This window comes from Camelus ferus, chromosome 3 (genome assembly GCF_009834535.1).
Source record: "Camelus ferus isolate YT-003-E chromosome 3, BCGSAC_Cfer_1.0, whole genome shotgun sequence".
NCBI lineage: Eukaryota > Metazoa > Chordata > Mammalia > Artiodactyla > Camelidae > Camelus > Camelus ferus.
The window spans coordinates 17,750,709-17,778,582 of NC_045698.1; positions in this window are offsets into that span (position 1 = coordinate 17,750,709).

A 27,874-nucleotide genomic window follows, 5' to 3' on the forward strand; every position below is an offset into this window, starting at 1 on the left:
GCTACATGTAAAATGTGACTAAACTTAATCATGGTATGTTTTTACATTTTTGCAATCATATATCATATATAGTCATATATATTTATTTATGTTGTATATTTACTTTAATATTCATTTCTAGTGTTGTGCAGATTACTGAGAGATTTCTTTTACTTTTCTTGAGTGGTTGTGGCTGTATGCTTGTAAGTATGAGAAAAAGATTGAGAGTATGTGAATACAGGTATACTAGCTAGAGTATGAATAACATAATCAAATTGAAAAGAAACTGGAGCTTTTCAAATGGGTAGGTGATTAAAAAAAGAATATAAGAAACCATGGAACACAAGTCCTATAAATAACTGGGGAGAACCTGTTATGGAATGTGCAGATTATGCTTCTCTTCTCTTCCAAACTGGAGCTAAAGAAATCTTTAAATCTTTCAATATTATAAAAAAGGAAAATAGGACATATGTATCAAACTTTTAAAGACTTGGGAATCAATAAATATCACTCTTCCTAAAGTTTCTGTGATTTCCGAAATCTGTGTAAAACGAAAACAAAAACAGAAACAGAAACAAACAGTAAGAGAGAAAGAGTCCATAAATATGTACTCAAAATGTCAACTTAGATAAGTTGACCATCTCAGAAAAGGAAGCATCACCAGTTGGCTTCTGCTGCCTACCTTGGCTCTGGGGATTCTATAATAGAGGCCTTCCATAATAGAGGATTCCATAATAAAGGATTTCATAATAGAGGCCTTCACTTAGTGCTAACAGAAAAAATATGAGGGAGATTTGAAAAAAACAGAACGTGGTTGTGTCCCAATGTGGAGGAAGTGATCACAAAGAATTACTGTCTGCTATGGCCACAGAAAGTAAATGGATTATTGGATAATTTGATGGCTGTGCTCATTTGTGTTATCTACTTTGACCTTAGAAAGTTTTTATCATAAGGTTAAAAAAAAAAAAAAAGAAGTCAAGAAAAAACTGGGGCATAACATCAGGGCACTGCTTGAGAACAGCAAAGGCAAGACACCAACAGTAATAAGAACAGGTGGGCTATGTAACCCCTGAAAATTATCTACCGGGGAAGATCCTAAAGGACTAAACATCTCCCACTGTGACTCTTGCAAGACTTCCACCCCCAACTGTTCTTCCCACCCCTCTTACTAAACTCAGATTGACTCCAGGGAACCCTGTCTTGCTGCCCCTACGTCTTGTGCCATAACTATCACAACCTAAAATTCTTCATATCTTCCAAGAAACTGAATAATAAGCAATTCTTGGAACAAATTACAGTGCACTGACCTTTTTCCAATCTGTCTTGTGAAAACTTTAGGCTTCTTGTTTTTCTCCTACCACACTGCACACTCATCTATCTCTATCATTGTTTGACCAGCCTCCTTCCTTAAGTGTAATTTTTACGGTTGAGGTACTTAGTTTCACTAAGAATCTGGGAATACACGAGTTTGGGGATAAATGGAGGCTAGATCATGAAAACAGAAGCTCTCTCTCTAAACTTTATCTCAGAGACACAAATAAGAGTGCAATGTATAGTCCCGGCTTTTCCTCACTCCCCACTGAGACACAACCTGTTTGCGTCTAAGTCTACAAAGAAAAATTTACAGGATTTCTAAGAACACAACGTTATGAAATATAGAAAAGCTAAAACTGGAGTTGGTAAAGGAGCAGCAGTCACTCACTTTCGTGGGGAGAGGGGAATGTTTGATATTTTTGAGGTTTTCACAGTGACCTGGATTTGTCTCTAGTCAGTCAAGATTATGATGCAGTCTTATTTTCCATCTGCCTTCATCATGATCCCAGAGTGATCTTTTCTGATGTTGGTGTCCTGGGAGATTACTTTTGAGAACACCACGTGTGCCCATGAATGCCAGGCTGGCTCCCTGCAACACTGAGTCCTAGATGTTAGTATTCAGAAGAGCTCCTATGTCAGGGGCTGCTATTCTCTTGCTCAAAATATATCTTTTTAGCATCAGATACACCACAATATAGCATCAATGTCTTTTTTCCCCAACTAAATTGGAAAACGTACTGACTGTAAAAAAAAATTTTTTAACAAATAAATTGATTAATTTATCTATTGACTAGAAAGCAATCTACATACAAAAGTGATGCCAGAACACATACTTTTATGTGTGTTACAATTTATGTAACTGCTTCACTTAATAATTTAAATTAAGCAGGGGAAAGATAATTTACTTTTAACCATGTTTAGTCAAATCTACACAATCTGCCTCTCCTAATCGTATGATGATTTCCTCTTCCCTGCATTATTATAGTTTTCCTTATATGCTTCACTTCTGGGGTCACTCAGTTTGTGAACAATGGTCATTATAATTTCAAAAAGAATATCTCTGATCACATCATACTTATCTCCATAATTATACAAGACTTATTTCTCATGCCTTGTGAATGAGTTGTAAGTTGGCACTACCGCCCACTGTCTGCAGTCAAAACTACCCTTCCTCCTAAATTCCTAAACCTTTTACATACAAACATGAAAACCATTCCCAGTGATGCTCCTACTTTTAATCTCTAAATTTTGCTGTTTTTATTTTCTCTTCTGCCCATGCCCATCTCGTATTTTTCCTTATTACCAATATATTATCAACCAAATGACATTCTGGAAAAGGCACAGCTACAGAAACAATAGAAAGATCATGGTTTCCAAGGGTTTGGAGAGAGGGAAGGAGGCAGGAATGAATGGGTGGAGCACAGGGGATTTTTAGGGCAATGAAATTACTCTGTATGATACTATAGTGGTGGCTACTTGTCATTATTCATTTGTCAAAACCCACAGAATGTACAACATCAAGAGTGAACTCTAATGTAAACTATGGACTTTGGTTGATAATAACGTGCCCATGTTGGTTCATCAATTGTATCAAATATGCCACACTGATGAGGGATGATGAGGGAAAGGGACTATATATGTGTGGGCAGGGGAGAGCTATGTGTGAACTCTGTATTTTCTGCTCAATTTTGTTGTGAACCTGAAACTGCTCTAAAAGAATAAAGTCTATTAAGAAAATATACATATATTACCTACCACTCCAACTCCATCACAAGTTTCACATTTTACAGCTTTGAAGTGTTCTTACATTTTTTTTCAAACTGATATAGTAGTTAGCGCCCCTAATAGAACATCACATTATGCTGTACAAGATCACTTTTATACCTCTCTTATTTCTCAGTTAGATTATATGTTTATTTTAGGTCATGATTCAAACATTCAATATTAAGTAAAGTCTAGACAGAAGTATGCATTTTCATAAATTATCAAAAAAAACTCTTGAATGGAAATTTAAAGTGTTCTGTTTTAATATGTAAAATGCTAAAGATTGTTTCCATTTTGACACAGTTACCTCACTTTCAACTTAAGATAGCTTTTCTAAATCTTCTCTTTTTATAAGTATATTAATGCATATTGATATGTCACATCTAAGGACAAGAAGTTTGAAAGCTGCTGTCAGTAGAAGCTTTTCCAACTTTTAATTAATATTTCTTAGTTACTGATAGAAATGATAAATACTTAACAAATTGTGAAAAAGACTGTATCAACAATGTTAGTTTATCTTACTGTGCTGTAAGAAAACTTTCAATTTTGGAAAACTAAAAAGTAAATTTATTTTACAAATAAAAGAAAAATACTGTCTAGAAACTAGAGAGAGTTTAATTAACATTTTGGTGATAACGTATCATTCACATGAATATAGTAGAAGGATATTACACCCGTGTGTGTGTGTCTGTGTGTGTGTGCGTGTTCATGCACAAAGGAATATGAGATCATAGATGTGTTCTGGCAGAAATAACCATAAAAACCTTAATAAAACAGGAAGTTTGGGATGTGAGATAGAAGGGAGACTACAGTAGCACATAAGGTCATAAGTGATCCAGAGGAAAGGTTCCAGGGCCTCCTTTGAATAAAGACCTGATTGATAGGGAGGAGGAGCAATGCCCTGGAAAAGAGGCCTGGAGACTTGTCACGTTCCAGTTAGAGGAATTTCAGCGTGAGAGGGAAACACAGAGAATGAAAGCCCAAAGGGGGTCAAACTGAATATCCGCACATTTAACTTGAATCCCGTAAACTGTCAACAATCAGTAAGAAACATAGCTTATGTTCAAGAAAAAGGGAATTAATTTTAAAGTAGCTATAATGTTTTGGAAGAAATGTAGTTAGATATAGGAAGTCTCTCAATGCACCTAGCTATGGGTACAAGGAATCAATTTTTGCTCTAAATCATAACTCTGTTGGGAAATTCTAATAGTTCAATCACATTCTTCTCCTCTGAGCATAATCTCATTATTGTTACAGAGAATTTAGTCCTCCCTTGTTTCCACCCTCTTCCTCCTAAGCCCAAAGATTTTGCACTCTTTCACATCTTCTGTTTTGTTTTCTTTTTAACCAATTCTGCTCTTAGAACAGTTGATTTCCTCAACTGATATTGCATATGTCTTCATCTCCAAAAAATACTGCTGTAGACTTCTATAGGTTTTGACAGGGATTCACCATAAATGGTTAAAGCATAATGAAATACTTCTTTTGTTTACATAACACTCCCTTTGTTTCAAGGGGTTCTGAAACATGCCTCATGGGCTAGGTTGGAAATAATCGTGAAACACTGTATTCTGCCTTCTTCGAATTTCCTGATCCAGAGATAAAAGAACCAGTGACCCAGGAAGGATTTCTGTTTCCAGACTTGTTCCTACATTTGAGTTACCTGCATACAGTTGGCCTATGACATCCTAATATTATTACACACAGATCTACATTGTAACTGTCTGTTTGCCACTTTCTCCCACATGCAAATAAATGTAAGTAACTTGATGGCCAGTTCTGCATACTATTCATCATTTGATATGCAGTTTTCACATTTTTACTATGATTGTTATTTTTTTGGTGTTTTTACCTTCTTAAGATAGTTTATATTTTAGCTTATTTTATTGTAGTCATTTACTCACTCTTTAGAAGATTTTCCTTATTATCTAAAAATTATATAGCTGAGTACATTATATAATAATAAAACACACAGAGAGACATCCCGCAAAACAGCATATTTACTCACACATGCACAATCATCCCTTTGTCTAGCAATGACACAAAACTTTCATCACCTAGTCCATAAACAAATTCAGGAGCTATCCACACAATTTAACACATTTGGAAAGATATTATATATCTCAGGATTCCTTTGTGAGATCCACTCCTCCACAAGATTTTGCTGAAGAGCTCATTGCCAAATTGTTAGCACACTTTTCTCTCTTTAACTGCTTACTTACTTAGATCATTGTAGGCCTGCAGGCTGCCTAGGTTGCCGAGGTCAACCCAAGGTTAGTTCTCTATTGCTATCGTCAGCGTTTAAGTCTCAGGTGAGATTATTCAGTTCAATCTCATATTTAACCTTCAGCTTCAAGCTTTCTTTGTCTAAAATGCTTTGCAGACACTTTTGAAACAAGACATCATTTACGTATCATCACCTCAGTCCAAAACTACAGCTATCAGGACGCAGCAGCTTCCAGGACTTGGGGTGATGTCCCTTCTGAGCCGTAGAAGAGTTTTCTAATGAATCAAAACAGTTTGAAAACTCTAGAATAAATATAATGAAGTCTTTGATAAAAAAGCTGGTATTAAAATAGGAGTTGAAGGGAAACAATAAACAATGAATGCAATGTCTTGATATTTATTGTCAAGATATTATATGAAATAGCACAGTGCTGATTTTATTTCTATACAAATCAATAGGTATATTCTCTCACTTTAAATATTAATATTCCAGGCAAGTTTAATGTTTTGGATGTCCACCACAAAAGACATTGTGATTTGATGATGGATAGTGAAGAAGCACTTTAGGACATTAAACAAGTTACTAATTGTTCCAAAGATAAAAATAATGACTTTGTGAACTGAAAATATTTTTATACTGTTACTAATGGACTCATTTTAAAGATAGTGATAGTTTTATTACAGACATTATGATCTATATTAGAGATGGTTGATTAGAAGAATGATCTGGATTATCCTAATTCTGCTTATGTTTAACCACTGAGTTAAAAGTAATAAGAAATTTATGTTGGTTTCAATAGGCAAAAGAGGTCCCCAAACTTTGTCTCTATTCCCAAAGAGAAGAATACAGAGATTCTAATAGTGTTCTCTATGAAAATTAATCTCCCTGGATTTCATTTATTAATGAATGAAAATGCTAAAGGTGATACAAATCAATTTATTCTTCCACTGATTCATTTCAGCCAACATTTAAAGAACACAAACCTAAGTTTTCCTAAAACACTGAATGGGAATCTACCAGAGGACAACTGAAGAAACGACTCTGTCCTTAGGGGCAGAATTTAGCACACCAAGAACAGTAGCTACAGTATGTGTCAAAGTTCATATATCTCCTCTTCTTACTATAGGCAAATTACGTATAATATATTATGTAATATACATATATATATATATACACACACATATATGAGGTATAGTAGTGTTCAGGTTCAAATCTCATTATAGCATTTCATTAGAAATAGAGCGTTATTCTTTAATTGTTTTTTTAAGCCAGACACACACTTACAAAAGTGAGCAAGACTAAACTATTTGTTAATTCCACAAATGCATTACTTCCTTAGAAATAATTTATTTTTTAATTTTTAATTTTTATTATAGTTGATTTACAATGTTGTGAGAAGTAATATTTTATTAATTTTAAATAAAACAAATTAAATTACCATGTTTGATTTTTTTTCTAATAAAATCCATGTATATTCAAATTTTACTCACTTTACTCATAGGAGCTAGTGACTAAATAGTTTCAAAATGATGTTTTGAGATAGTCCTTAATAATAACTTTTAAATAAACTTGATTTTTCAGAGATGTTTTAAATTTACAGAAAAATTGTAGACTACAGAGTGTTCCAATATAACCTACACCCCACCCAACTTCCCTTTTAACATCTTACATAGTATGGTATATTTGTGCAATTAAGGAAGAAAAGTTGATACATCATTATTATTGACTATAACACATTTTATTCAGGTTTCCTTACTTTTTAACCTAATGTCTTTTTTCTGTTTGTTTGTTTCACAATCCCATTCAGGATATGACATTACATTTAATTTTCATGTCTCCTTAGACTCCTCTGCTTTGTGACAATTCCTCAGATTTTTCTTGTTTTCGTTGACTTCCACAGTTTTGAAATATACTGGTTAGATATTTTGTAGAATGTCCCTCAACTGGGATTGATCTGGTATTATGGTCATGAATATGCTGGTATTATTCATTTTGAGAAAAGAAGTTCACAGAGGTAAAGTGTCATTTTCAATTCATCATATCAAAGTTACATACTATCAAAATGATTTTTCACTGTTGATGCTGATCTTATTCACCTGGCTGAGGTGCTGTTTGCTAAGTTTCTCCAGTGTAGAGTTACTGTTTCTAGCCTGTATCCTTTGGAAGGAAGTCATTGTGTGCTGCCCATATCTAAAGAATGAGTAGTTATGTTCCCCCTCCTTGAGGGCAGAGTATCTGCAAAATTATTTGGAATTCTTCTGCATGGGAGATTTATTTCTTCTCTCTCTTTAATAAATTAACTAACTCATTAATTTGTATGTGAGTGAATTCATGTGTTAAAAAATATACTTTAGGTTATTATCCAATGTTCTTTTTTTTCATTGCTTAAGTTGTTCTAGTTTTGACTATTGGAAACGCTTTCAGTTGACTTTCATTATCCCTCCAACGTATCTCCCAACATTGTAGGTGTGTTGTTAGGTGTGTTAATTGCTTGTTTATTTGCTCTCAAGGACTTTCTTACTTCCTAATACTGCAGGACTTCAGGATCACAGTGTCTATTTCCTGCCCCAGACCTAGAATCAGCTATTTCTGCAATAAGCCTTGTTACTCTTATTGATGAGTGATAAGAGAAATCAAGATCTATAGGTTAAATATGTTCGTTGCTATTGGAACATCATGAGAATTGAAGGTAACCTGGGGCCCAGAGCCCAAGAACAAGGGGTAACAAAGTGGATGCACATTTTAGAGAGAGAAATTGACCTGAATAAGAGAATTCAATTTATCTAGAACTAAAAGGAAGATAATGATATATATATATATATACACCCAATTAATACTCAAGTAAAATAAAAAATTAAAAAATGAACTTTTGAAATAAATTACCTATTAAATACTCAGTTTGGCACTTTTGACTATTTCCTATCAAATTATTTTTACAATCTCTTTCATGCATTGAGATGTATGTTTATTAATTATTACTATAGTAATAATATTTAGTATATAAACATATATAATTATATATTCTTATAATTTCAAATTAAAATTAACTTCAAATTAATTAGTCAGATTTATATAAAATATCCTCTTTTTTTTCCTTTTTATATTTTTTTACTATCTTAACATTCTGAGTTTATTCTCATGCTTATATTGGTTACATTGTCAAAAGTAAACTTAACTTATTTCATTATATTTACTATAAAAATACATTTTACTATATTACTTGTTTTATTATATTTCTTTTTTCTCATATTTCTTAGTTTTTATTGATGTTTTAATCTGTATTTATTAATATCATCACTTATTATTGTGTTGAATTATTTTATCTGTTTTTACAGAAATAGTTGAAGCATGAATTTAACTCCAAATGAAACTCTAATTACATCTCAAACAATGACATACGTTATTGTCTTTTTACACATTAGTAATGTTATATCTATGGATTTACCTTTCTTATTCTACCCATTCTAATGTTAATATCTTCCAGGAACACCCTCACAAAAACACCCAGAAGTAATATTTAACATCTGGGCAACCCATGATCCAGTCAAGCTGACACATAACATTAACTGTTACATGTACTTATTTTCTTACCCATGTGTTTAATATCTATGTTTTTCAATGATTCCTGTTTTATGTGGGAACTCAGTTTCATATCAGGTACTTTGAAGATCTTATCTCTTATTTCCTATAAAGTTATTTTATTCTATGGGGACTAGTAAAGTCCAAAGTATTCCTATTTGTTTAGCACCTTTCTTTCATATACCTCTTATTCCAGGCTCTTTACAAGAGCAGAGATGCATTTAACATGTTATTATAGGTTATTAACTATCATTGTTTTCTTGAAGTGATCATTTTTCTTTTCGTTTCTCTGTTTACATATAACAATACCATGGATATGTTCAGAGATCATTAGCTATTGATCCAATTTATTTTAAAAGAACTTTACACATATTCATACCTACAAACATATACAAGCGGATTATATAATTGATTATTTTATCGCCATCTTTAGACCCCCCCGTGGTACCTATTTGCATTTGAACCAAATATTTCTAGGCCAATTATTCTCAACCAGGAACAATATTATTTACCAGGGATTATTTGGAAAAGTCTGTGAACATTTTTGATTTTCAAGACTGAGGGGATGGTATGGCGATGTAGTAGGTAGAAAACAGAGGTGCTGCTAACTATTCTATAGTGGGGAGCACAGCCCCCACGAAAGAATTATGTGGAGCAAATGTCAGTAGAGACAAGTTTGAGAAGCCCTGCTCTAGGCTTGTCACAGGATGGTTTTTCTCTCTCCTTTGCTTTGGCAAGTGGAGTATGAGAGCAAATGACATGTGTCACAATTTGGTAAAAGATTAACAGACAGTTCAGAATATAACACGCTGTTAGTATATCCCTTCCCACAGAGTACCCTGATCCAGTCAAGGGATGTCCAATTAGTTTGCATCTTTGAGTGAGAACGATGTGGAACAGAGGTTTACTTCTCTGAGAAAGACAAGTACTTGAAACAGAGAAGTACTGTAAGTGAGAAAGATATGTTATTTTAAACTACTGTGATTTTATTTTTTCCTGTAGTGTAATCTAGGCATTACCACCTGTGGCCATTTAAAATTTAATTAAATTATATTAAAAATTATTACTTCACTCACACTAGCCACATCTCAAGTGGCTTTAAAAATGGCATGTACCTAGTCGCAACTATGTTGGACAGTGTAGATATTGATCATTTCCATTATTACATAAAGGTTTTTTTTGAAAATATTAATAGGTTATTGTCACTGGAAAATCTCTCATTTCCCCTCTCTGCAACTGAATTAAACTCAACTCCGCACACAAAAAATGTGTATTACTGTAGTCTCTGTGTGTGTGTTTAAATGTGGTTATATTTTATAGATTTATCTGCTTTTTGTTTTTCTCAATCAAAAGTATGTCATGATTTTTTAAATTATTTTATTTTAATGGTGTATAATGTCCACAATGAGATGTTAGACCGATTATCACTCTCTTTACCCTTCTAGCATGTTTGCTTCTAGGTCTGGCACTCTGTATTTCATGGGGCAGTTTGACCACTTCAGATATCAATGACGCAAACATCCTTTTATATAAAGTTTTATTTTTCAGTTCTTTCATTTCTATAAGAGAAAGTCCCTGGAGTGCTTTTTGGAATACCTTTTGGGAATAAATTATGCTTTATTTATTTATTTATTTAGTAGGATTTCTAAGTTGTCTTTTTTCCCCCAAATGGTTGCAGCAGTTCACATTTTTATGATTAACACAAAGATTGGATTCACTGGATGCTATATTGCTCACACCAGGATAACTGGTGTTTGATATTTCAATTTTTCTTTGCTTCTCCATAATTCCTAATAAATTTTGCCATTTAAATTTTTTTTTGGCCTTTATATATGCTGGGGAATGCAACCCTTTGTAGCCTTCTCTTTTTGTTCTTATTTGAGTATTTTTAAGTAAGTTTGTAGGAATCTTCAATATAGTACTCTTTATTTCATATCTGTATTTCTCTTTTAGTTCCTCAACTGCACTGTATCTAAACAACAATTATTGTACTTTTTTCATATAAAACCTTTATTTTTATATTATAAAATATATTTGTCTTTTATTTTATAACTTGGAATTCATGTCTTCATTATTAGCATATTCCTCTACTCTAGGTTTTATCTGTGTTCTGTTTGATAGTGCCCTAAGGGTTATATATTTTCAGATTGCTTAACTTTTAATATATTTAGAGTTTATGCCTTTGGTTGTCAAATTTGATTATTTTTTATTTATACTTAACTTTAGATTTGAGTAAATCATTTGTCAATATTTAATTAATTTAAACATTTTAAACTATTTAAGTCTAACATGTTTTATTGTTAAGACTTTTATATTTTAAAGTCTACTAAATTAAGTTGAGGGTTATCTGCATAATAATTGCATAATATTACTTCAGTGACAATAGCTCTTAAAACGTAATCACTTTAATGACTACATAGACTACTTGTATTTGCCTTGATGGTTATGACTTCAGATCTCTACTGTAAAATTTTTGTGTCTCCTTTTCAGTGAAAATTATGCCTTGTCTTCCAAGTACACCTGGAATAGACTTTTCCTGATGTCAGTGCCAAAAAGGTCAGGATATTAGATGTTACCAGTAGAAGTGATCAGACCCATTATCTAAGCTTTGTCATTACTCATAACTGTTTCATTTTTGATGCATGCTAAAATAATTGTATTTTAATACACAAGTAAGCTTTCAGTTACATAAATATTTAAATAAACAGATGACCAAAAGAAAGAAATAAAAATCATTACTCCTATGATACCTCTTGTGTGTGTATAATTTTAAAAAGTGTGATAGTATCATCTTTATTCTTTAATGGTACTTTTTAAATAACTTTTAGTATGTAATCAGATATTCCCATATAAAAGAAATTTTAGTGTTTACCTAATATTCGACCCCATTTTTGTAAAAGAATTTATCCAGTAACTTTTATTAAATATTTATAATATTTTAAGTTATTCTCTTTAATAAAGATGTACATTCTAATCCATATACATAATTATTATCTTGGGAGTAATCCCTACATTCTGATTCCACAGTTATTTTTGATTCTTTCAATAAGCATTGTTAAAATTCTTCTAAAAATACTTATGCCACCGTGGCAACATACGGTGGAAATAATTAAATGTTGTTGCATACTTTATTTGGAACACCCAATTGGATATGTTAATAATAGTTCTTAAAAAAATCACATGTTATTGAAGGATTGTGAAAAGTAAATTCACATATACTCAGAGTTACTTCTAATTCTTTCCATTTCTTTCTCCTTACAAATAAGAAATTTCTTCATATTTCTGTATCTAACCTAATATCTACTGCATTGCCTGCCACAAACTATATGCTTAATATATTTTGAATAAATAAATGTTTATGATTTTGGTCTCACAAATTTGGACTAAAAAGTAATTCTACCTTTCTTTTAATACTGGAACTGTATTATTTAATTGGAAACTCAATCTTTTCCTAAATTTCTCTTTGAAAAATATCCTTAAGGACTTTTAAAAGTTCTTACACAGGTTCACAGTTGTATGCAGGAAACAGAAAATGAGGTACGCTTCTCATATTATACAGAAACAACTTTTGATAACATTATTGACCTGCCTGATGATTACTGAAGGCTTCAAGACCAGTTCACTGACGTTTTCAAAAAGCAGCCTGGAGTGTGCCTCCACTATGAGACATTTTGAAGAAATGCCTCCATTAATCACAACTGCCGAAGCCTGTCCTCATCAACCTCCGGCTTTTGCGCTCAAGATACAGTGCAATTCTCTGCTCGTTCAGTCAAGCCATTGTAGCTCTCAGACATGAAGGAGTTCACTCTTTCCCGAGTCACACATGGTGAGGATTGTCTCGTATCACAAAGTGCTTGGTCCCCATTCTTACTTATCAATAGTTTCTATTCACAGATGAGCATACATACCACAGAGAATTTTTTATTTTTCCTCCCATTATGTGGTCAACAGCTCTGTGCGTTATGCTGGGATATTCTGTGACCAAATAATCACTCTTCAGAGTTCAGTGAACCATGATCAGTTGCCCAGACGATCCAATTCACTTTCACTTCAATGTCAAACTATTTCCCAGGGATTACACTGGCCCCTTTCCTTTAAATCATCTTGATCAGGGTGACCTAATTCATCCAAATACTTCTTTTTCAATGAAATTATATACCGGGAGATGGAATTATGAAGCCCTTGCCCTTTAAGGCAAATTTGCACTACTACAGTCCTAAAACAATCAAGTCCTTTGGTGAGGGGCACCATGACAGCACACACTTACAGTCTTTATATTGTGTCATCAGAATGACCTGGTACATAGTTCCCTGTGAAAGTGGAAAAACATTCTTGCCTTGCAACAGAGAATATTCACATAGTTTTTCCCAGGGCAAAGGGATACTTCTCCAAGGTGAATTGATGTTTCCATTTTTAAGAAAAAAATAATGATTTATAAGTGATAAAATGTAGTGCCACAGGTGCTCTCTGTTTGTTTTAACATATTAATAGATAAAAATCAAAATTTAAAAGAAAACAAAACAAAAACATTTTTATGATATATTTGATACAATATATATATCAAATTTGATGTATTTGATATATATATATATACGTATATCAAAAGTCTTATTGTATATTTGACAAAGGATTTTGTTTATTTATTTAGTTGGTTGGGAGGAAAAAAAGTATCACAATGAATGAGTAGCTCAGAAAATTATGACTGGCTTTCAAGATCATTTCTAGCTGTAGGCTTACTTAGTGGAACATTTTGTGGGTCTGTGCCCACATTTCCTTTATGCCTGTTTTTTGTCCTTCACAAGACATGAAAACATTTCAGTCACTCTATAAAGAGGGAGCTCATCTTTTAATGTCAATGGAAAGTTTATTAATGTATAAGTTATATAGCCTACATCCACACATATGTCATACCATGTGACAAGCCACCATTTGTTATACAACCTTCCATGCCCAGACATATGTCGATTTACAGAGCAGAGTACGAATACATCATAAATAAATTTTGTGAAAGGTTATTTTCTGAGACAAGTAAATTGTTAAATTACTTAAATAAATATGTAAAGTAGGCATGCTTGCAGATCTGTTTGCTTCTCACAGTGAACACTGGAATATTAGTTATCATACGTAATAGTTTCACACTATCTTAAATTGACTTTTTCCATGATTACATTTAAGTTTTAAAAAGTTGATAAATAAACTAGATTTACAACTCCCAGAGCTAAGTGACACAGTAAACAAGGTCAGAAAAATAATATATTTCCACACTTCTAAAATAAAACCTTGTTCTTTAGATAGCATGTTAGGATGGAAATTTGAAACTAGTATACTGCTTGCATAAAAGTTTGAGGACACATTCCTGACATATTAACTTTATATAAATTATTAATCTTCACGTAAACACAGCAAATGTGGAACTTGAGGAACATTAGTTTTTTTTTTTCCCCCTTAGAAAATAAAAACATTACATTAGCATCTTTCAAATATGCCTACTTGTTTTGGCTACAATAACAGTCATAATAAGATTTACATTAAAAATTTTAGATTTAATATATTTTCTATATATATGTAACAATCTCATTTTTAAAAAATTTTGAACAGGAAATACTATTAAATACATGTATTTGTTTTTTATTTCCCTTTGGAAAATATTATCTTGATGATAAGTATTGCCATCTTATAGGTAAACATATATACATTCACTCACTTGAGACTCATTAATAAGAAATAAATACGTACTTCAGAATAATAGGAATTACTTGAGTTTGACTCAGTCACAGTAATACAGAAAGGGGTAAATAGGCTACAATTTAATAGTAGCTCATACTGATATTTGAATGGGAATGTTGTTTTAATAGTTAATGGATCAAGTAGTTTATTTTCCATTTTTTTCATCTTCAATTTTATAACCACAATTGTCTCAAAAAAAATCAAAGACGTTAGCAGTATTTTAGATGTCCCCTACATAATATATTTAAATTAGCCACACAAGCTATTCTGCACTTTACCATATATTTCCTCCTATATCACCTACAAAAGTTAAGCTCTTATGTGTGAATTTCATCATTTTTTCACTCCCTTACTTAAAAGCTCATTCTTTTCACCTTGTTTAAGTCATAGAGGGAAAGAGTTGTTGCTTACTTTCAGACTCATCAAATGTTATCATGAATCTATCAATTTCTATCTCCTTTTAGGCCTAAATTCATTAATTACTGCATAAATGTATGAATTACTGCAAGCTCAATCTAGACATATTTCTGAACAGTGTGTGTGTCTTACTCTTATCAAGTTATATATATATAGATATCTATATATATCTATATCTCCATTTCATACACTCAACTGAAAGGCAGATTGGTATGATTTACTTCTAATCATATGCCCTAACAGGCACGTACTTCAAGCTGTTGAGATCATTTTAGTTTACACCATATGTATTCCTCACAGTCATATCTACAATATTCTGAACCAGTGAAATATATAGTATCCATTTCTCAGCATGCATTGCTACTAAAATTTTTCTTTTTCTAATTCTCAACAAATCATATTATAACTACAACATCTTCTACAGTATAGGCTTTTTAGTTTCTCCTACTCCCACCCTCAATCCATTGTCTTATTATCCAATAGCTGGTGCTCTTCAGAGAGGAGTGAGTAACTGACCTTCATATAGAGAAAACCAGTAAGACCATAATATTTAATTGCTTTTTGGAAAGCAATAATTATTTTAGAAATGCCTGGACTGATACAAAACTGTATAAAGAAACTAAACAAAAGAGGTCTCCATATATAATATTTGCAAAGTTGTGATGATATAAAATTTTATACAAATGTGCATACACACACACACACACACAGAGTCAACTAAAATGTGTAAGTGTGGAGTTTAGGCAGATAAGGAAAAGGAAAATTGAAAATTATGTGTACCCCTAATAGCTGTGATGCATACTACTATACTATCCAAATTATTTGTCATAGTATTAAATATTAATCAGCCTAAATTATGTATCTCTTATATTCAAGATTTGATTGACTTTAGTTTACCAGTCCTTTATTATATATTTTAAATGATAAAGGACAATATTTAAATAGGAATAGTAATTATAATTGGAAGCATTATTTTCTATAAGATAATGTAAACATGTGGAATGATAGAACATTCTACTAAGGTAGTTTTGTAAAACTTTGTAAAAAAAATATAATGTAAAATACTAATTTCAAATTAATTTGTAAAATGATCTGAGCATCATGGACCTGTATGAATATGTCTGTCTATAAAGTATAGAGATAGATACCCCTCTACTTGTGTAAGTAGAAACATATGTACATAGCAAATTGTACAGAATATCCAGATAGTTCAAGGAACAGTAAGATCTATACTGAAAGATAGAAATAATTATACCAGTTGCCACACACCAAATGCAGACTTAAAGAAAGGTTGAAGCCTATTGAACAGCCTTAGGACAGTTTTGTTTGGATTTTATCCCATTTTCCAGGTGATAAATCCTCTGCATACCTATAACAATTATAGTGTAGTAATGAGTTCATCTTCAACTGAGATCTTGTGCGCTGAGGCAGGGTACAATTGGCATGCAGAAGAGGTTCACGTGGAAGACAGGTAGATGGAGAGTGGGAGAAAGGAGATTACTGATCCTATACTTCTATGTCATATGTAAGATGGATTTCCTTGATGCTTTTTATTTTTGACAGATACAGGTTTTCAAATGACAATGAAGTGAATGTAGTTGCCTTTGGGCTTATTCAAATGAAGATTGAATACATTTGAAATAACGGGGAAACAATATAGCTGATCGAATTTGATTTTGTGCTGTATATCTGAGGCTTTCTATAGTCATAGAACTAGGCTTTCAACTAACAACCAGGGGAAGTTTGGAGGGAACTTATTTTTCTTTGCGTGCATTTGCTTCATAATATACTTTGGTTAAGATTTCATTTTCACCACTCCACTGACTTTGTCTTGGAAGAGTCCCTCAGTGAGTTCTTTGTTATGGACATACTGAGCTCATTAGGTTCTTCAGTTTTGTTCACTTCTCACTCTATTTCTATTATGAACTTTCTTACTCTTATTACACCCTCTGCTTTGGCTTTTGAAAAGACATCTCCACCCTTTAAACACTGCTGCTTCGGTCCTCTCACAGTATATGACAGCTTAATCAAAAAATCTGTATCCTTATCCCAAAGTTCTGAACTCTAGTAAAATGGATCTAACATGAATGGGTCATGGGTATCAGAAAGTCATTGTATCACACACTGTACTCACCAGCAGTAATAACAGAGATCCTTTTCTTGCTCTATAGTCTTTATCAGAAGGAATGTTATCTTCATCATCATCAGCCAAAGAAGCCAAAACCTGGGACTCATCCTAGACACATCATTAATATTCCACCTACATCACCTTAGTCACTTGTTTCCACACATGTATTCTTATAATATTTTTTCAAAACTCATATCTGACTCTATTTTCTTCCTCTCACATGAATTATTCTAGTAGATTCCTAATTGTCCCCTTGACTAAAAAATAAATTCTTTCCCCCTTTACCCCAAACATACCTCTAATGCATGATCATTACATGTCCTTAAATAAAGTGAATACATAAATTCACTGATTTTTCATAAATAAACCTTGTATTTATCATTGTAAACACTGTAGCACAAAACTGCTCAATGTCTGATAATTAAATTTAAATATACTGAATTCTTTGATGCTACATCAAGATATCTAGACCCATATATATTCATTTATACATGTAGTGGCCTTGAAAAAGTGTCTCTCAATCTGTCTGCCGAGAGTATATAGCTGACTGATGACTCCAGCTGCTATACTCTGTAATTCATCACCATTTTTAAACTGAGGCCACACTTCCCACAAACTTCAGCCCAAGACTGAACATGGTAGGAATATTAAGTTAGCCTTGTTCCTGGGAGACCTGGGACTCTATTGACAGGTGACATTAGGTCAGTAATGGATTGCTGAACTCTCTTAAGACTTGCTTTGCCTTCTAAGACACTTTTATTCAAACTTCTTTCCTTCCCTCTTGTGTCATCTGGAGTCAGATCAGCCTCACAGACTTATAGTTCTCCTAGCCTTTCCTGGTTTCTCCCCTTTTTCCTTGACAGGCATTGCCCTTAATAAATCACATGCTTGCCTTATTCAGTGTCTGCTTCTTAGAGGATCAAGACAATACAAATGGTACCAGAAGTGTTCCAAGAACACAGGTTATAAGATGGAGAATCTGGGACTATCTCACACACCATGCATCAGAGGTAGGGTACAGTTGGTAGGTGAGGTGCTGATTGCCCTGATACAAGACAGTGGCTTGGCTGCTAAATATTTCACGGGCAGTTACCTTGGAAAATTTCTAGTGGCAGGGAATGGTGTGGCAGATGTAATGATTCAGGCATTCAAAAAATAAAGGGGGGCAGGAAGCAGATGGTAGGATAGTGCCTAAAAAGACAACAGAACAAGCTGGTTATTGTTGTTGCATTGATGCCATCAGAGGGTTATTAAGAGACTGAGAACAAGTTGTTAATAGTTAAGTATAAGAGGCAGAGAGTCTTTTTAAAAGGCCCTTATCTCTAGAAGTGGAAAAACAGACTGAAGATGAGCAGCAGGCCACAGATCTATTTGTTAAAGTTGTATGCTCAGCACTGGCAGGTCTGTTACGGGAAAAACCTGGGATCCTGAAACATGGCGCAGGGGCATGTGTGTGGATATACCTGCGTGTGTTGACTCTTTGGACTTGCAGAAGTTGCCTACCCTTCCTAGTAAGAGCTAGCACTTCTCTTCTGCTGGAAGAGCCACAACGCAAGAGGTTTTTTTTCTTCAGGAGCTACCCCTATACCTTATCCTGATTGCCAGGATAATGATAGCAGCACATCTTAGGAAAACCTGCTTTGGAACTCACTGAACCTAACATAGGAAAGGGACCATGAACCAAAAGAGTTTCAAGAAAAAGCCATCATGTTCAGACTGGAGCTAGGATGCATTCCTTGGATTGACTCTTGAGGGTTTTTGATCAAGGAGGGCAAAATGTAAGAGTAAGTAAGCAGCCACTCACTGAAGTGGAGATTCTTTCCGAGGACATAGTCATTATCTTAGACAAGACCTAAAAGGATTGGGAAAAAAACACTGCTACTGGGGTGGCCCTTGGAAACTGGAAGAATTAAATGGTGAGCACTAAGTGTAGGGGAAATGTTTGCATTGCCCTAGGAGATGGTACAGAAGAAGGAGGTTGAGAGGAGTGGACATGATGGAATGGATATATTAATGTAAGGTCAGAATACCCCTCAGAGATGTATATTCCATGAGACAGCCCAGAAGGTTCTCTATTCACCAAGAACGTGAGGTGAGGGGAGCATCAATGGCACTCTGCAGTTCTCCTCTGGGGAACAGGGCTGACATAAAGAGGCAGCTGCAGAGTTCACGATAGAACTCAAAAGTAATAGACTATACTTCACTGAAAAAATAAATAATTCATTAATCAGTTTTTTAAAAAGTAATAGAGGTCCAGAGTCAGTACTTAACTGCTAGGAGGTTGCACTTACTGTTATGGCTGGCAAGATCAAAAGGAAAGATCAGGGACTTAACCAACAACGATTTGTGATGATGGTTGTGTGCAGCCTTCCTAGGGGCAAAACAGAGTAGTAGCTCCCAAGCGTGACGTTTAATTTGTCACCAAGTGTCCTGTTGGTTTCTTCGAGCAACAGTGCATGCAATACCCACAGATCCACGGTGATCTCCGTTCTGACAAGTAGAATATTCACAGGCACGGTAGCTAGACCTGCCTTCAGACAGGGGAGTTCTTATTGTTGGGCCCATATTTAGCTTAAGTCTTGGTCATAATGGCTGTTTAGCTTATGTTTCAAAACTGCTGTTTTAGTGCATTGAGATAGGACAGATAAACTGTTTTAAAATTCATGAATTTATATTGGTATTTTAAATTCATATTTAGTACTATATGATGTTTACAAAATTTCCTTGATTTTAAACTTGAAATTATTTGTTCTCTTGTAATGAAAATCCACTAAGTATGTATCGTTATTTATTTGTTATATATTATCTGCACATAAATTTTCATATATGTATAATTTCAAAGTAATAATATTACTTTGATCAATAAGAAAGCAGAATAAATTTTAAGATTTATTTGAGGTTTTATTTGATTATAAAATATATTCAGCTAAGAAGAAACTGTTAGAATACAGTGCTCTGAAGACATTGGAAATAATTCCTCTCCAGCATGGTTATGTAAACAACTTGATAAACGGTTAGATTTATTTGTTTTGATTTTCTTTCAATTTTTAGAAATCATCTGTTTTCTTACTGAGTTAATCCTGAATGATTTCATAAACTACATTGTCACTATGATTCCTTACCTGAAATTTCTCACATCTATTGATTTTAATAAACTATTCGACTGAATAACAAACATACATTATAGAAAAATACACAGGTCATATGTATATCTCAAAACCATGGGAATATATGACCATGCAACCACCACTCATGCTAAAAATAGAAAACTACAATATTAGAAGTATCCTCAGAAATCCTTTAGTGCTTCTCTCAAATGCCCCTGCCTCCTTCCCAAAGTTTATTGCTATCACTACTTCTAACACCACAGAACCATAGTTACTTTTTGTCTGTTTTTGATATTTATATAAGAATCTTTGCCCATATAGAAAGATTCATCATGCTGTTGTAGCAAATATTTATTTTTTTACTTACTTTGCTGTATATGTTTAAAATATCTTATTATTCCTGTATCCATTCTCTTGTTTATGGATTATATTCAGGTTTTGGATGTTCATGTCTTTCAAATGTCTATTGCTGCAAATATGTATGCATATCTTCAAATTTAGTAGATAAACCTTAACATATTACCAAACAATTTATACCAGTTTACAACTTCCGCCAACAAGTTATGAGGATTCTTATTTCTTCACTTTCTTGCCAACACTGAAGATTACCAGTCTACTTTCAATTTTAGTTATTTCTGTTTTATTTATGATGTTATTACCTCAGTGAGGTTTTAATTTATATTTCCCGGGTGACTAAAGTAATGGAGAAAGTTTTCATGTGTTTATTAGCAACTTGTACATCAGTCTTTTTGAAGTGCCTATCTAAACCTTGTCTCTATTAAGTTTTATGCCTTTTCTAACTAATTTATAGATATTCTTTATACCTTCTGGATATGAGACACTTATAGACTATATGTGCTACAAATCCCTTCTCTACTCTATAGTTTTGACAGCAGACAACAGAAGTCCAGAAACAGATTTCGATAGAAATGGTCATTCAATCTATGACAAAGAATTGTGAAAAAGGACCTAATGTTCAGTAAGTAGTGCTTAATCCTTTGAATATTCTATAAGGGAAAAAGTGAAACTTGATGCTTATATCACCCCACAAACAAAAATTAAATCCAGGTATAAAAGGCAAAACAAAAATGTGTAAACTGACTATAACTCAATAAAAAAAGTGGGAATGGACGGACTGGGATTTCAAAATGTAGAATAGAAAAACAAGATTGTACTGTGTAGCACAGGGAAATATATACAGGATCTTGTGTTGGCTCACAGTCAAAGAGAATGTGACAATGAACATATGTATGTTCATGTATAACTGAAAAATTGTGCTCTACACTGGAATTTGACACAACATTGTAAAATGACTAAAACTCAATAAAAAAGTTAAAAAAAAAAAGGTAAAACAAGAACACATCTAGAATATAACACAGGAGAATATCTGTATAACTTTGCAGTAATAATTGGATGCTTAAATGAGATGAAGAAAACACTATCATAAATGAAAGACTGATACATGTAACTACATTAAAATCAAGAATGCTGTTCACCATTTAAATGAGTAAGAATCTATAAATTGACAAGGTTCAGATTTAATAAGCACATTTTACTCTATTGATATTATATGTCCTTTTTTTCCCCAAATATGTTTTTCCTGCTTAACCTTTTCCTTTCATTGTTCATGATACTTTTTTTTTCTCTTTTATTATATAACAATATATATTTTATCATCTCTCAGAACTTCTCTGTTTTTTCCATTCTTGGGCGAAGGGAATGATCCCTCTGCACACATGATTTTTAAAAACTTGGAAGTGGTCAATAATCTGTGATGGCTGTAATTTTTGTTCTTAACTACATCTTGAGCAATAAATTATTATTCTGTGTCTATATTATAGAAGAACTTTTAGAAGAAAAGTGTTAATTTCCTATATTCTACCAAGATCCCCAGTTTCCTCTGGTTGCAAACTTTTAACCTAGATTTTTATCTTCTACTTAAGAAAAGTGCATTTAAATTTTGTAATCTTATGGCATATGGATTGGGGTTTTCTTTCCTGAGAAGAAAACCCCTCACCAAAGCAAAGCCCCTATCAGTTTGCTAGGGCTTCCACAACAAAGTACCACAAATTGAGCTGGCTTAAACAACAGAGATTTATTTTCTCACAGTTCTGGAGGCTAGAGGTCAGATATCAAGGTACTGGCAGAGGTGGTTTATTCTGAGACCTGTCTCCTTGACCTGTAGGTTACCACTTCATGTTCCCTTTGTGTTCAAATTTCCTCTTCTTATAAGGACACTCATCTTATAAAGCCCACTCCAATGACCTCATTTTAACTTAATTACCTCTTTTAGGACCCTCTCTCCAAATATGGTCACATTCTGAGGAAACACATGTTAGACTTTTAACATATGAATTTTGGGGTACAAAATTCAGCCCAGGACAGATGAGATGTTTTATTAATTTGAACACCCCTTTCACTGAGTCAGTCCTTCCAGGAATCAGATTACCTGTCACTGCCTCACACACCCAATACCTCATCGCCATCTGTGACATAACAGTAAAATACTACCCTTAGCTTTTAGGGCATATATTTCTTCCTGAAATGCCTCACCTTGGTAGAAAACTACTCTGGATTTAAAACACTTTTTCATTTATATTGTGGGATTTTTCACTTTATTTTTCTTGAGGAGGTTTCATACATTATGTGGCAACTTTGTACTTTCACTTGATATGATGCATATATCTGCTCAGCCTAACATGAACAAAAAGTGAGGACATCACTGTTGGAAACCATTTGGAAATACATGTCAACATTGTTGGCAATATAGTAAATGACAAAAGGTAGTTCCAAAGTAATATATTTAATTTAAGATCGATATATTAATTGATCTATCTATCTATCTATCTATCTATCTATCTATCTACCTAATCTATCATCTACCTGCATATCTACTGGGGTAAAGAAGAAGAGAGCTTTTAAGAGGAATGGTAGAAGCTTCTATACTCTAAGGGTTAATTGTGGAGGCTAATGGGGATATAAAAGTAAGGGGATATAAATTTCCTCTTGTCTGAATGAGCCCCTTTTAACTTTTCACAATGAGTATCTGCAGTCTGTGTATACTTACATTGAACTTTTGCTTCTAAAATAAATGAGTTATTTTGTCAGATTTAGCAACATGTTACAAAAATGTCCATAAACTCAGTAATTATATATCTAATAGTGTATTATGAAGAAAGAATAAGTACCAAGAAGAAAACTGTATAAACAAAGAAATTTATTCCATTTTCAAAACATCTGAAAAATCCAAATATCTGACAAATGGATCACCTAAGAATAGCTTATGTATAATTGTATAAATGTTATGAAATGTTAAAATATTGATTATTTGGAAATTGTAATGGTGTGGATATAATATTATGTAAAAATGACGAGGTCATTATAGTGTACATGTATAAATTTGTATATGTACATACACATATATATATTTGTGCATGCACATGATGGTTGCGTACAAATTATTTTCAGTAATCTAATTGTCTATGTATTTTGTGAACTTAAAATTTTCTAAAGTTATTTTGATAACTTTCAGCAGAAAAGCTTATATGCCTCAGTTTGATGTGACTGTTTACTCTTTTAAAATATCCTAGACTGTAAGTGCATGTTATAAACTCAACATGTTTTTTTCTATGTATTTAACAAATACATTACAAATATGTGCATATTTTCGGCAGCATGTCATAAAAATCTATTGAAGTTCTGTTTTAAACAAAGTTTAGAACAATTTAGAACCGAATAGGACTTAACCATGCTGCAGGAACAGAACTAATCAGGCAAGACAGAGGTACATGAAACGTTTGACTTCTATAACAAAATAGCAATACTAGTGGAATTTGTCTCTATAGACAAAAATAATTTACCTTTGTTATTTAATATTATCTATAAAACAATGATTAGGATGTCAGAATTGGCACCGATGGAACATATGTCTTACGCGTTCCATTTCAAAACCATTGGTCAAAGTCAATCTGAGTAAAATGTGCAGTGAAAAAAAAAACCATGGAGCAGAGAAAAATGTAATAACTTACTGCTTGGGGCTTTGTCTTTTTTCTGAAGTTTGTAGCCTCTTTTCTCCTGCTGCATCACTCAGCAGAGATGCCACCTTCTGAATATATTTAATAGTATTCTAAAATAACTCTTTTCTAGGAATTCAAAATTCCCCTGACAGCAAGAGGTAACCAAATACATTCAGTCAGCTAAGATTCAATTTTAGATCTTCATAGAACACTATGACACATTATTTAAGGAAAAAAAATCCTTTATGCAGTGCTGATATTCAGCTAGCAAGCAAGATTATATCCACACTGGATTTTAAAATACTGAAATACTTTCTTCCTTTTGATAGTTACTGCCTCTATTTCCCAAATCCATACATTCCACCTGTGCCATCATTACCCTAGGAGTCTTAGGTCTTCTCCTCGTATCTTCTTGTACAGCCTGGAGATCAGCAACCGAAGTGTTAATGCTGGGTACAGAAGGATCCTCCTGAGCCATACTCCTGCCCCATGATGAATGCCTCTCCTCATTTACTAGTAACTATATTGTGTTGGCTGTTGAATGGTTTGAATTCTAGGCATTCTTATATGTGGTTATGTAACAGTTTAAGATCTGTAATGCATACTTCAGGATTTCCTCATCTTATTTCTTTTCAATTTTGTAAAAATGTTTTTCAGTGACTCTGTGTATCTACAAGTTCTATCTGCTACAAGAGGTTTTCACATTTGATCCCTACTCCTCTGTGAGTTCCCCCTTTGTTATGAGCCTATGTACATCTACCAATTTCTAGGCTGCCATAACTCCCTTGAAGCAAAAGGGTTCAGCCTGGAGGACGACAGTTGACCACTGGAGTTTAGAAACATGCTCTGCCATTAACTAAATAAGAGTTGAGGTTGCTGGAGAGTAAATATAACTGACAGAATTTCAGCATAGGGAACACTTGGGCTTTCCTTCCTTGGAATATGCTACTTCTCCAGTCCACTTGTCTGGGACAGCACTCGGGTTGGGCCCTTGTCAACTGGGAATCTGATTATGCCTGAGAAGTCTCCATCCTGATCTTTACTCACCAATCTAGAGCCTACTTCTTATCTGATACTGCTAGCACTGCTTTCCATTTTCTTTGACAATCACTTGTGCTCAATTATGCCTTCTTCAAAAAAGTAAGATAGGAAAATATGGTTTTGAGAGTGAAAATGATTGATGATACTTATGAACTACGATTTAGCTACCCAGTTATACAAAGTACTTTAAATATCCAAATAAAGGAGAAAGAGCAAAAATAATTTTTGACATTGTGAATTTAGGCCTTCACATACCTGAGAAATGCTAATCATGGAAGACATGAAAGAAAGCAGGCCTATGCCTTCCATACATGTGTTTTGAATTAATTAATTCATGAAATAATGAATATCTGTACATATGTTGGAATGCTAAAAATGCTTTAACTGCATAATACATCATTGAAAACTGTATTCAATACACCCTCATTGTACATTTCAGGGTTCTCCTTTCTGTAAAAATCCATCCCTAATTTTTAAATGAATGCTGAAAGGAAGATTGATTTACTTATATACACATATGCCATAACATATCTTTTTTTAAAGCCAAAACTCAGACCATAGAGAGAAAAATGTCTCAGCTTAATCATTAATAAAGAACACCCTGTTCTGTTTTTAAACTATTAAGACAGAACTCTAATTTGAAAATATGTTCTTATATAAGTGATTTATTGGTTTAATACACTTCTAACTCAGGAAAAGAAACACTTAAAGCATAATTATCAATAAGTAAGAGAATTATGGGGAGAATATCGAAATCCAAGGAAATTACATGATGCCATTATTGAAAACATCTCATTGAAATCAAATATATTCCAATCACTGTAGTCTTTTGTTTTTGTTTTAAGATTTTCTTAATAACATCATGTTAATCTAAAGCTACAGATGAATATTCATATATTCTGGATACTGGAAAATAAATGGTTAGGTAGAGAAAAGAACTAGATCCTCTCGGGAATGTGCCTTGGTGTCATGTGATTAAAGCACAGCATCCATGGTAAAATGAAAGGAGCCCTTTATCTGCCGTTACTCTCTATTAAGTTACTGAGGTACCATATACAGAGGAAAGAAAATAAGAAAGCTCTCACTTCCCCAGAATATTTATCACTAGCTAAGAAGTCATTTAAAAATGCTGGTGTAGAAGTTTGATCCAATTTGGAGGAAACATTTTAGGTAAAGGAATGCTGAGTCACAGTCAAGAAACAAGGAAACCCAAGGGAGTCCCTCTTGCTCCATTTTGCCCACCTGTCTCTGTCACATCTGCAACTTGGCCAGAAAGTGCACTTGAAATTCAAAGGGTGCATGAATATTTATTTCCATGTTTCAGGTAGAATCAGTGTAGACATAAGGCCTGTCCTGAGTGTAGACAGTTAGGCAAAGATACCCTGCTTGCCTCTAAGCCAAGTCTTAGCCTTGCAGAAGGGCCTTGGGAGAAGAACAAAGGGAAATGTACCACCTATAAATGCTTTCAAGTATTAAATGGCTTTAGAAACTCTTTCCACCAAGACTATGTTCAGTCCAAAGTTCTGGAATTTGGAAAGTCCAGATCAGCCTTCTTCTTGAAGTGTGAGATTTAGAGAGATTTAGCAGTAGGAGTAGGGATGGTGGTTTAATGACACATACTATAATAATTTCTGACTAGTGGATTGGTATTGGTGATTAAAATTAGAAGCATAGGTTGCAGCCAGATAATTAAGCATCATAAATTCTAGAAAGCGTAGTTGAATTTCAGCCTATTGGTAATAGAAAGTGACTGAATGATTTTGAGCTGAGGAGTTAAATGATAAAAGGGGTAATTTATAAAATAACCTAAAGGAAATTTGATAGTTGGATTGAAGTGGGAAGACCTTGAGAATGAAAAGGATGTTTATCTTGAACTCCCAGGATTTTTTCTCTTTTTTTTTCAATTTATTGTACATATTTTTGTTTGTGTGCACCTGTGTTCCTTATCCAGGCATTTTTTTTTTCTGATTTAGCTCATTATGTTACTTAAACTTTACATATAACTAAATAACTAAGCCCAATTTAGTATTTATTTATCATCTTTGATCTTAATTACTGCCTGGCCTATTTACAATATCATAAATGTTTGTCTGAACAGAATAGAAAATACCCCTTAATAATTTGACTTACACTCTTTTACCACAAACATGTTTCCCTACTTCTTTATTAAGCAAGCTATCTACTTACACAGTAGAGAGTCACTAGAAAGCCAAATGAAACTGATAGAGTAGTAGGAAAGTAGCCACTAATAAGTTACTATAAGAATAAACCAGGACAGATTGAACTCGTAGCAGTTCTTTAAAGTGAAATGATAGAGAAAAAATATATACGTATTTGAATTTCTCATTCAAAAATATTCTATAAATATGGTAATTTATTTAATGTAAGATCTCAATTTATTTTGTTAGTAACAAATGTCCAGACGATTATTATAAAAGAGTAGAAAATTCAACTAAGCCAAAATAGAAAGCTATAAATTGTACATGGTCCAGCACCACATGTGGCTTGGTATTTTGTAGTATATTTTCACCTATGTCCACATCTATGTCAAGACATGTTGATGTTATCTAAAATG